This window comes from Carassius carassius, chromosome 21, assembly GCF_963082965.1.
Source record: "Carassius carassius chromosome 21, fCarCar2.1, whole genome shotgun sequence".
NCBI lineage: Eukaryota > Metazoa > Chordata > Actinopteri > Cypriniformes > Cyprinidae > Carassius > Carassius carassius.
This window is the reverse complement of record NC_081775.1, coordinates 22816183-22828759: the sequence shown is the minus strand read 5'-3', so window position 1 is coordinate 22828759 and position 12577 is coordinate 22816183.

The window sequence follows — 12577 nt, the reverse complement described above, 5'->3', positions numbered from 1 at the left end:
AATGATGTAAACTGATAAATTTTTATATTTTCTGGCTGCTGTGCCTTTAAGACTCCTATGTAAACACTACTTTGCATGTGCAATGATTAAAAGCAGACGTAAATGACGTGAAATGTGAATTTTCTAATTAATTAATCTAGCATATATGACGTCAGAAAGTTTCTTTTTTGCAGATTTGTAGGCCTATCAATAAATCGTACTTTTTCATTTTGGAAAAAGCTTCTAAATATTGCAATCAAAAGATTAGCTTGATTCTTCATGATATGACCCCTTTTAAGTGTTCTTAATAAACCAAAACCCTCTCCACAGATTTTGATGAATGTGAAATCATGAACGTTTTACGTCGTTGACGCCACTAGCTTTCTGTCAAAAGATGGGATTCTCGCTCGAGCGCTCCTCAGTGAAAATCTGGGAAAGTAATACCGGGAAATCATTTTCCTTCACCATTCATCATTGTTATCTCGTGTGACATGGTTTGAGTGGTTTTTAAAGCCTTCTATGAAATAGCAGTTGGCTTTACTGCTCTAGAGGGAATATAAATCCTCAGACATGGTGACTTTAAAAGTCTGGCAACAAACGATTCAGCCACTATTTAAAAAAAATAAAAAATCTTCAAATGCATCCCTCGCTAACTGACTGCTTGCGTCGTAAGTAAGACTCTGTCTGAAAGCATCAATACATCACTTCAGACTGAGATTATTGCGGAGTCAAAATGGCAGGTATCTTGGGATTTCACAAACAGTCTAATTTGATTCTGATGCTATAAATAAGGTGGGTCCACTGAGGCCGTTACAGAGCCTTCTTCTCATCAGGTGGGCATAAACAGTCTATCGTGATCGAAACGGGATATCACTTATCACAAAGACAAACAGCGGAGATTAAAGAACGAGACAGAAGACGCACAAGGGAGGATATGTGGGAGGGTTCTAACACAATTACACCCAAACACACAATCCTCCAGTTACCGGCAAGCTGTCTAACAAAGGCATTCAGAGTTCTTCATCATTGAACCGACGAGCCCTGGCTCCATTCATGAAGTGATGAATTGGAGACTTTTTGTCCAATAGTTTCCCTGGTTGGTCATGATTCTTGACCGCATCTTCGGTGTCTCACCAGAGAGTGATGTGGACGTGTCTGTTAAAAGCAAGATCCAAACCTATTGATTTCACATATTCGTTTGTGTGTAAATCTATACTTCATGTGTGATTCATATTCACACACTCAAATAATTAGGTGTAATTATAATATATAATTATAATTATATGTATTTAAAATGTGGCTGATTCAAAGTTAGGGGCTGAACATTCTGCATTAACATGCAAACATTTGTTCAGTGGCCTAAGTTTATGAGGCACTTTCCACGAAAACGACGTAGACTATGGCCTAAAATAGGACTTTTTTAAAAATGAAGTATAGCCTACTTTTATCTTTTCCTGCAAATCAGTGAAAAATGATGCTTAACCTTTAGAAAAAGTCTGTTTCAGGAGGTCAAACTAAATATGTGAGTGTTTGTTTTCTACTAATACTTTGGGGTTTCAAATTGCACATGAATATACCAGACGGAATATATCAAAAATTATACAAAGTTAGCTGGGGCTAGCTAGTTTGACATCAAATGTTGATTTGTGGGTGATATATTTCCAATCAATAAAGTATTAATAATGGTTGATCTTGGTGAATGCAATAATAAGATGTTGTTGTTTTTGTTGTTTTTCTAAATAAATAAAGAAATTAAGTACTGTAGATAGATAGATAGATAGATAGATAGATAGATAGATAGATAGATAGATAGATAGATAGATAGATAGATAGATAGATAGATAGATAGATAGATAAAATAAATACAGTTCTTTTGAACTTTCACTTCATAAAAGGATCCTGAAAAAGTCTCACAGTTTCCAAAAATAAATAAATACATTTCTGAAAGATCATGTGACAGTGGAATAATTGCTGCTGAAAATTCGGCTTTGCCATCACAGAAGTATATTACATTGTTTAACACATTTATTTTAAAATGTAATAAAATTTTACAATAGTAGGTTGTTGTATTTACTGTACATATTAAATAAATGCAATCTTAGTGAGTGCAGAGATTTAAAAAATCTATCTATCTATCTATCTATCTATCTATCTATCTATCTATCTATCTATCTATCTATCTATCTATCTATCTATCTATCTATCTATCTACATCATACATATTGTTACGGCCTCAGCCTTATGGGTGTTGCCTGTGTGTATTTTTGTGTGTTTGTTTCATCTTCTAATTGGGGTTTCTTTCTGAGTGTAGGCTCCGCCCTTGCGCACCTGTGGCCCGTTGCTCTGATAGCTCGTGCTGAGCATATAAGTGGAGTGTGAAGGAGGGTGAGGTACGTGATGGTAAACTCCGTGCGCGTCATGATGCCTAGCCGCTGGTCAACTCAAGCTGTGATCTTTGTATTTTGTGCTACTATTTTGTTTCATTTTGTTAGTGTTTGTTATGTCTGTGTTGACTTTCGTGTAGAGTAAATGTGTGTTTACATGGGGAGAGAAGAAAATCGAGAGACGTGAGTGTGTGCAGTCATTTATTAGTCTTAATAAATGTTTTAAACTGCTCTTTCGAAACGAGCATTTGAACAACAGGGGTTCGTAACATAAATGGGGGCTCGTCCAGGATTTGTGTCCGAGTAGTAGCAATTTGATTGATCTAATTTGATTCAGGTGATCCATATTCTCTGGTTAGAGTAAACCAAGCGGGGCTGTGCTTAGCGCCAGTCCTGACGACGGTTTACTGTTTATTGTTTTTCTTTATTATTTTAGTTTGTTGTTTTTGGAGGTATTCCGGGGGAGAGAGCGATCTCTTAATCAGTACCCTCTGAAGATTAGGTAGGGTATAGTTAGATTAATGGTTAGGTAGGTAGGTCCAGAGAGTGTTGGGTCATTCTGATTGTTTTGTGTTTTTTTTCTTTAAAGATGGCAACATTTGAGTTAAAGCAATTTATAGATCAACCTAGTGTTGAAATATTAGAGACATGTCGGAAAAATTATTTGTTTCTTATTGCTCAACATTATGAGATTTCTATCTCTAGAACACTACGTAAAGAAGAGTTAAAAGCTTGTTTAGTGACTAGTTTGATTACTAAGGGGGTATTTCCTTCTGAGATTGTTCCAGCAGCGGAGTTGGCGGCACCAGCTGCAGGAAGTTCGCCCTTACGTGTGTCGAGTGGTATTCCAGTGAATCCAGTGACTGTGGCTGGTGCAGAGGTAGGTCCGTCTTTTTCAATGCCTAAATTTGAACCCCTTTCACTTTCCACCGAGGCATCACCAGGTTTTCATTTAGATTCACGTTTAAAGATACGTTTAGCACGGTTACAATTAGAGACTCAAGATAGAGCTCAGACGAGACAAGATGATTTGAAGCGTCAGATCGAAATGTATCGAATTGATGCAGATACTAAAGTGCGACTGCGGGAGTTGGAGTTGCAGGCTGTCCCAGAAGTCCCTAAAAAAACCTACTTCTAAAACATCTAGTTTGAAGGGTAATTCTGAGACACCGCCTGGTTCATCAAATTCGAGTATTAGTTCTGTCTCGGCTGGTACCACATCTGAGTCTGTAGTAGCGCCGTTTTCGACACATTTTGATGTGGCTAAAAATATCGCTGTCGTGCCACCCTTCCGTGAGAAGGAACTTGAAGCGTATTTTCAGGCGTTTGAAAGAGTTGCGGGTGCATTAAAATGGCCAACCGAGGTTTGGGCACTAATGTTACAATGTAAACTATCAGGTAAGGCACAAGAGGTGTGTGCATCTCTCTCGTTAGAGGAAAGCGTGCAGTATGATGCCGTGAAAACTGCAATTTTACGAGCATATGAATTAGTTCCTGAGCACTATCGACAGCAATTTCGTACCACGAAAAAAGGTACCTCTCAAACTTATGTCGAATTCGTTCGCGAAAAAGGCATTTTATTTGATCGGTGGATCAAAGCGTGCAAGGTAACTGATTCTACTTCATTGCGAGAATTGTTGCTGATCGAAGAGTTTAAAAACTGTGTTCCAGAACATACTGCATTGTATTTAAACGAACAAAAAGTCAGCACGGTACAACAGGCTGCTGTGTTAGCTGACGAGTATGCATTAATGCACAAAACTGTGTTTTTTAAGCGTTCGTCTGATTCTGGGGGTCCCTCACTAAAAGAAAATGAAAATCTTTCTGATTTAAAAAATAAATGGGTTCCTACCAGTTCGAAGTCCAATAGAGATTGTGCGGTTATTGTCACAAAATGGAACACATGATGGCTGAGTATCGTACTCTAAAAGGGAAACAAGAGCGACAAGAGTCCTCATCGTTTCAGCCTCGAGGTTCTGTTTTGGTGAAAACTTTGTCTCCATCATTCTCTGGTTCTCCTGCAACGCCTGATAGCTGTTTTCAGCCTTTCGTGTTCGATGGATTTGTGCCGTTAAATGAGCAGGTCGAAAGCCGAAAACCTGTAAGAATTCTCCGTGATACCGGAGGGTCTCAGTCCTTTGTATTATCAGATATTCTGGATTTTTGTGCTGACTCGGCGTGTAATACAAGCGCGATTGTGCAGGGTATTGAAATGGGTTGTGCCTGTTCCACTTCATTGTGTATATGTTTCTTCTGATTTAGCATCTGGGTGTTTTGAGGTTGCAGTTCGTCCCTCTTCACCTGTGAAAGGTGTTGACTTCATCATGGGAAATGACATAGCTGGAGGTAAGGTAATGCCAGTAGTGCAAGTGGTTGATGTCCCGTGTAATGATTCGCAGGCTGATGCACTTGGTAAAAATTTGCCAAATGTGTTTAGTGCTGTGGTGACGCGAGCAAAAGCGAATCATGACATGATAAAGTGATACTCTAGGCGATTCTGTCTTTTCAAATATTTCTGTTTGCTTTGATCTTACCGCTGACTTGTCTGTCTCGCGTGAGACTTTGATTGAAGCTCAGCGAAATGATCTAGTGCTGAAGATGAAAAAATGTTGCTGCGTAACCACCAGTTTTACTGGAACAATAATGTGCTCCTGCGTAAATGGAGTAGATCGTTAAATCCTGAGCAGCGGGAAGATTGGAATGCAGTGCATCAAATTGTGGTACCTTTAAAATATCGACCATATGTTTTAAGTCTGGCCCATGACCATCCTTGGTCTGGACACCTAGGGATAACTAAGACCTATAACCGGGTGCTCCAGCATTTTTTCTGGCCAGGGTTAAAATCTGATGTCGTGAGGTACTGTAAAACCTGTCATATTTGTCAGGTCAGTGGAAAACCTAATCAGGTGGTACCGCCTGCTCCTCTCTGTCCTATTCCTGCAGTCGGCGAACCATTTGAGCGTGTTCTAGTTGACTGTGTGGGTCGATTCCCTCGGGCCAAGTCTGGTTGTCAATATTTGTTGACAATCATGTGCATAGCTACATGTTTCCCAGAGGCCATTCCGTTACGGAATATAACGGCTAAAACTGTAACTAAAGCTTTAACGAAATTCTTTACAACTTTTGGGCTACCGAAAACTGTCCAAATGGATCAGGGTTCAAATTTTGTATCGCGCGTTTTTCGTACATCATTAAAGGCTCTTGGGTTGTCTCACATCGTATCAAGTGCCTATCACCCTGAGTCGCAAGGAGCTTTGGAGAGGTGGCACCAAGCATTAAAATCTGCGCTGCGGAAGTATTGTATAGAGACTGGGAATGAGTGGGATGATGGAGTCCCATTGGTTTTATTTGTGGTGCGTGAGGCACGACAGGACTCGCTTGGGTTTAGTCCGTCAGAGCTTGTGTTCGGACATAATGTCCGTGGTCCTTTGAAAATGTTAAAGGAGGAATTTCTCTGTCATGATTCGTCTGCGAAGCCCAACGTCCTTGATTTCGTATCACGTACTCGTGAACGTTTGCACAATGCTTGTACTGTGGCGAAGGAAGCACTTTCTCTGTCACAAAAGAAAATGAAGAGAAATTTCGATTGGAAAGCAGTTGTGCGTAATTTTCTGCCAGGAGAGAAAGTTCTAGTGCTGTTTCCCATTCCTGGATCCTCTCTCTCTGCGCGTTTCTCTGGTCCTTACGTGATAAAGGGTAAGTTGAGTGAAACTGATTATATCTTACATACTCCAGAACGGAGGCAAAAAAAACGTTTATGTCACGTGAATATGATGAAACCATATTTATGTCGTGTTGAACCAAGAGAGAACGCTGAGAATTTGTTCTGTGAACCGTGTACTGAGTTAACCACTTAGCATGTTTCACTGTTAACTTATGCTTTGCCTACCGACACTGAGGATGATGGGTTGAATGTATCTATGGAAGCTTTAGAAGGAGGATGTTTTGAGAACTCTGAAGTTTTATCTTTGCTTTTCTATCAACTATCTTATCTCTCGCCTGAACAGCGAGAAGACGTAATGAAGCTGATAGACCGTTTCCCGAGTTTGTTCAACGATGTTCCTCCCGGTACTAATATCATCCAGCATGACATCGAGGTCGGTAGTGCATTACCAATCAAGCAACATGCTTCTCGTTGCCCAATAAGTAAGAGAGATGCAATGAAAAGTGAGGTTAAGTATTTATTGCAGAATGGTTTCGCTGTCCCGAGTAATAGTCCATGGAGCTCGCCGTGTGTTCTAGTACCAAAGGCTGATGGGTCTTTACGTTTTTGTACTGACTTTAGAAAGGTCAATTCCGTCACTATGGCTGATGCTTTTCTGTTACCGCGAATGGACGATTGCTTTGACAGTCTTGGGGGTGTGAAATACATCACTTAGTTAGACCTTTTGAAAGGTTATTGGCAGGTGCCTTTAACCGAGCGCGCTTCTAAGATCTCCACGTTCAAAACCCCTGATGCTTTTCTGCAGTACACTCGTATGGCATTCGGTTTGCGAAACGCACCAGCAATGATCCAACGTTTAATGTATATCATGTTAGGCGAGGTTCCTAACTGCAATATCTACTTAGACGATGTGGTAATTTATTTGTCTACATGGGCTGAACACATGTTGACTTTACATGACGTGTTTCGCCGATTAGAAGCTGCTTCCTTAATGTTAAACCTAAAAAAATTTGAATTTGTGAAGGCTTCTGTCACCTACTTAGGGAAGCAGGTGGGAAACGGTCATGTACGGCCAGTGGACGGAAAAGTGGCCGCCGTCCTCAGCTACCCAGTACTTACTACGAGGAGAGAACTATGTAGATTCCTAGGGATGGTTGGGTACTACCGGTGCTTTTGTAAAAATTTCTCGAGTGTTGTTGCCTCGTTAACGAAAATGTGTAGTCCTAAAGTTTGTTTTAACTGGACTAATGAGTGCCAGCAGGCATTTCTCTCTGCAAAATCTCTCCTTTGCAGTGTCAATGTCACTTTTATTTGTACAGCACCATTCAAACAACACATGTTGACCAATGTGCTTTACACCATCTCAATAAAACAATACAACAATATTAGGACAAACTGATAAAAAAAAAAAATATATATATATATAGTAATAATCATTATCATCAAATAGATGAATAAGCCATTTCAAACAAGTGTGTCTTAAGTTGTACTTTAAAAACATGTACAGAATCAGTGTCCCTTACATGTGATGGTAAACTATTCCAAAGTTTTGGAGCAACTACCCCAAAGGCACGATCGCCTTTCGGGCTTAGCTTGGTCCTCGGAACTTTTAACAGGTTTTGAGTTGATGATCTCAAGGTTCTACCTGTCTTGTACCCTATTAACAAATCTGATAAATAAGTCGGTGCAAGGCCGTGAAGAGATTTATACACTAATAAAAGGAGTTTAAAATCAATTCTATACTGTACTGGGAGCCAATGTAAATGGACCAAGGACGGAGTGATGTGTTCACGTTTTTTAGTGTTAGTTAATCATCTTGCTGCAGCATTTTGTACCTTTTGTAGCCGTTGAATATATTCTTGACTAATACCCTTATATAAAGAATTGCAATAGTCAAGTCTTGAGGATATAAGAGCATGTACTGTACTGTCTTCTTCAGATGTGACTTGTCCATTCCAGCTTGAAGTAGACGCTAGTCCGGTTGGAGTGGGAGCTGTCCGAAATAGGCCACCCAGTATCGTACTTTTCAGCTAAGTTTAACCGTCATCAGTTGAATTATTCAACGATCGAAAAAGAAACTTTAGCTATGTTGTTAGCATTACAACATTTTAACGTTTATGTGGGGTCTAGTTCTTCTCCTGTTGTTGTTTACACGGATCATAATCCGCTGGTTTTTCTGAGCAAAATGTGCAACCATAATCAGCGATTGATGCGTTGGGCTTTAATGGTTCAACCATATAATTTAGAGATCCATCATAAAAGAGGCTGACAACGTGGTAGCAGACGCATTGTCTTGCGGATTAGTTTAAGCTCCCTGTGTGATTTCATGCAGAATCAGTTTTCTTTTCTCTTCTAAGGAAGGACAGAAAAGAAAAAAATCAGATTCTTCCTTTAGGGGGAGACGTGTTGCGGCCTCAGCCTTATGGGTGTTGCCTGTGTGTATTTTTGTGTGTTTGTTTCATCTTCTAATTGGGGTTTCTTTCTGAGTGTAGGCTCCGCCCTTGCGCACCTGTGGCCCGTTGCTCTGATAGCTCGTGCTGAGCATATAAGTGGAGTGTGAAGGAGGGTGAGGTACGTGATGGTGAACTCCGTGCGCGTCATGATGCCTAGCCGCTGGTCAACTCAAGCTGTGTTCTTTGTATTTTGTGCTACTATTTTGTTTCATTTTGTTAGTGTTTGTTATGTCTGTGTTGACTTTCCTGTAGAGTAAATGTGTGTTTACATGGGGAGAGAGAGAAAATCGAGAGACGTGAGTGTGTGCAGTCATTTATTAGTCTTAATAAATGTTTTAAACTGCTCTTCACCTTGCGTCTCCTTTTATGTTGCTGAACCCTTTCGAAACGAGCATTTGAACAACAGTGGTTCGTAACAATATACATAAATACAAAGTAAAAATACTCAACTGAACTCTTGTTGCCTAACAACTGCTGCACTCAAAATAATGATAAAAGAAACCAGTCTGACATGAAATGATTCTTCAGAAAAAAGGAAGAGGAAAGGAAAGGATGCTTGTACTGAAATGAAACATGACGTACTCCATAATTTTGCCTCTGAGGCAACACTTTGCAAAGTAAACATTTTAATCCCATTAGAAGATCCTGAGGGGCCCTGTCCTGTTATTTATAGCTGATTCCATATTCTTTTTAAACCCACACATCTCATCCTGAAAGATCCTTGATCTATTTTGTGTGGTCTAACGATTTATGGTTCATTTTTGTGTTTGCCAGTTTATGACTAACACCAATTTAGGGGAAATACAAAACATGAATATGAATTAGCTGACACTCAATTCAATACCACCCAGACAAATACTTTGACATGCGAAGTGGAAGATCTTACAGACAGGATGTCATTTATTTAATTCAGCACTAGACTTGGGTTGCCATTCGTGGCATTAGTATTTAAACTTTTCTTGATGTTCAGTAGGGGCCTCAGGTTTTATTGGTCCCAAAGTGCATGCACATGACAAGCAAAAAAGAAAGGACTTTCTCCTCAGGACATGTGTTATTTGTCAGGTTTCCAGATCTTCCTTTCCTCCTTCCTGACATGTCACATGGGAATCTTTCACCACCTCCACTTATTTTGCGTCTGTTGGCTTGTGATACTCAGGCATGAATGAAAAGAGACAGGTGATGTCAGTATTCTTCATCCATGAAGACATAATGGCAACAAGGCAATTTTGGGAGCAAACTCTTAACACTAAATATATCCACCTTATTTTGCAGTGCGGAAGTAAGCTGGACCATTCCACCGAATGGGTGCTATTTGCTTCCAAAACTCTTTAAAATATAAAAAAATAAAATGAAAAAAATCTAAATTTAGTCTTTTTTTTAAAGAATGAATCTAGTAATACACATTTAACTATTCAAAATCTGTATAGGTCCATCTCATGTAACTTTATTTATTTTTTACACAATTTTGAAGTGGAAGATGGATGCATTTTTCTCAGTCTTGTTACCAAAACTCTGTCTTTTAAAAAGCATGTTTAAAAATGTCAACAAAATCCTTCATTGCCCCCTCAGGCAGGTGTTTGTTTCAAATATATATTTGGTTTCACAGTCAAAAAATTTATTTTTCTAATAAAAAAATCCCTCACTATTTATCTAAACAAGGTGTATTTTTCAAAAGTACACAAACCCATTTTTCATTTTAAAGGTGATTCAAACCTCAAGTTTATCAATTTTCTATGATGCAATTTATTAAACAATGGTATAAATTAAGTATCCACTATATTAGTATTCAGATTTGACTACATATGTGAGGTATTAATGCCCACACCGATATAGTGAAAGTGTTGAACACTGACTTTTGAGCTGACCTCACTGCTAAAAAAAATAAAAATAAATAAAAACAAGGACAAATCATGTTTCTATTTGATTCTCTATGGGTTATGTTTAGGTGTAGAGGATGGGTTATGAGATAAGATATAAATAACGAAAAAAGAATATGCAGCTCACACTCAAATGCCATTCCATATGAGTCTAATACATAATTGCCACAGGACAGAAATTTCAAGTACATTTTCTGTCATACTTGCAGGAATTTAATATAAAACAACAATGCAGGAACAACCACAGAGTAAAAGCATCGTCTTTGTGCAGATAGAAAGCCAAAACGTTGAAAAAGATGGCTAATATTTACATTTACATGAATAAATCTGATGACACTACTCATTCCTGTTACTTTTAATCAGTTACCATATATTAGTATAGGATGAGTATATGAGTAACAGGACTGAAAGTAACAGGATAGAGATTTTAGGATAAAATTAGCAAATACATATAATCTAGCCACATGGAATACATACTAATTTTATGAGAATACTCAGCAAATTATAGTAATTCACCAAAGATTTGTTTTAAAAAAAAAAACAAAGACAAGTAACATCTAAGAAATAATTTAGGTAACAGGAGAGTATATTTATAATGAAGCTCCCAGCCACCATTACAATATCATGAAATATTCATAAAAGAAAATAAGACCACATGTTTTTTGTCTTTTCATTGCCTTCAGAAGATCCAGATGTTGCAATTTCATGTGTGTCTTGTGGAATTTTTCTAGTTGTTCAGAGAGGGGAATGTGTAAGGGTAACAGGACTGAGTGAAAACCTGGGGACATGACTAAAATATGTATTTTATCCAAAATATTATAAAATTATTTTTCATGTATTTTTGTATTTAACCCCTTAACTGTCACTCACGTTTTTGAAGATAGACTTGAATGTGCATGATATAAACCTAATTTTATTATAATTCATGACTGAAAACATTTTGTAACATGATATTGATGTACCATTTACATGGTAATGCAATGTTTGATTTAAAAATGGGTTTCAAAGGATGAATTTTGAAATTTTAAGTTTTCAGTCGATATATAACTTCTGATGATTATATATTCAGGAGTCTTAGACCTTTCCAACGATATACAGTTTGTCAAGATTAGATTAGATTTGATTGTAATATAGTGAAGTAAACATAGGCATCCCGTATTCGGGACGGGGTGACAGTTATTAAAGCACAGATTGGGTATGGAGGTACAAAAAAATGCAAAATAAAAATGATTTCTGAAGGACAATTACTTTCAACATTATATTTCATGTTAAAATGTAACGTTAGACACTGGGGACATTTACAAATGCTATATTTTCAGTGTTTTAGGTAGTCTTTAATAATTTTATTAATTATATATTATAAATTTGCAGTTAGATTAAGGTGCAGGACACTTACTTAATAATAAAATGCATTTATAGTTAACTTAATTTTAAGCATATTTGTACCTATAATGTCCTAGAGACAGAAATGGCACCCATTTGGTGGAATGGTCCATTTTCTATGAATGTATGTGACTTCCGATTCCAATTATAAATAATATAATCATTAAAACAAAACAAGCAGCATAGCAGACTGAATTTGTTCAGCTAAAATAACTGGAAACTGATGACACCGGAAGTCTCGTGGACATTCAACTTATAAATCCCTTTTGCATTATAAATAAGGTTGGTATATGCCCTTAAGGAAATTAAAATAATAAAATGTACATAGAGCATAAAAGGCTCTTAAGATATATCAGAAACAACTGATAAAAGCAGAACACATAATATTGAGTCTACCATTGTCAGGAAGCAGCGTCAGCTAACTAGATTCCTGACCGCTTCTAAATGATGTCAATTGAGTAATATATCCCCATTGGTGGGTTAACGACCGATACTTTATGTATTTATGACATCACCATGTGTGGGTGGAAATTGTTCCATTATCAAGACCCTAAAAATAAAACACCAGATGGCCCTTATAAAATGACTGGGAGCCTTGTATAGGAGACTCACATATGATAACATCAGGACCATTGTCAGTGCAAAAATAAAAAGTTTAGAGAAAAGAAAGTGAGCAAAAACTGTCATTGTCCAACCAATCACTTCTAATTCTAATTATTTTCAGACTAAGTGCTTTTACTATGCACACAAACAATTGTGATTGAAATTGTATTCATAACACAACAGAGGCACCTTGAGGTCAGTTTGAGTACTGTGACAAACACACACACACACACA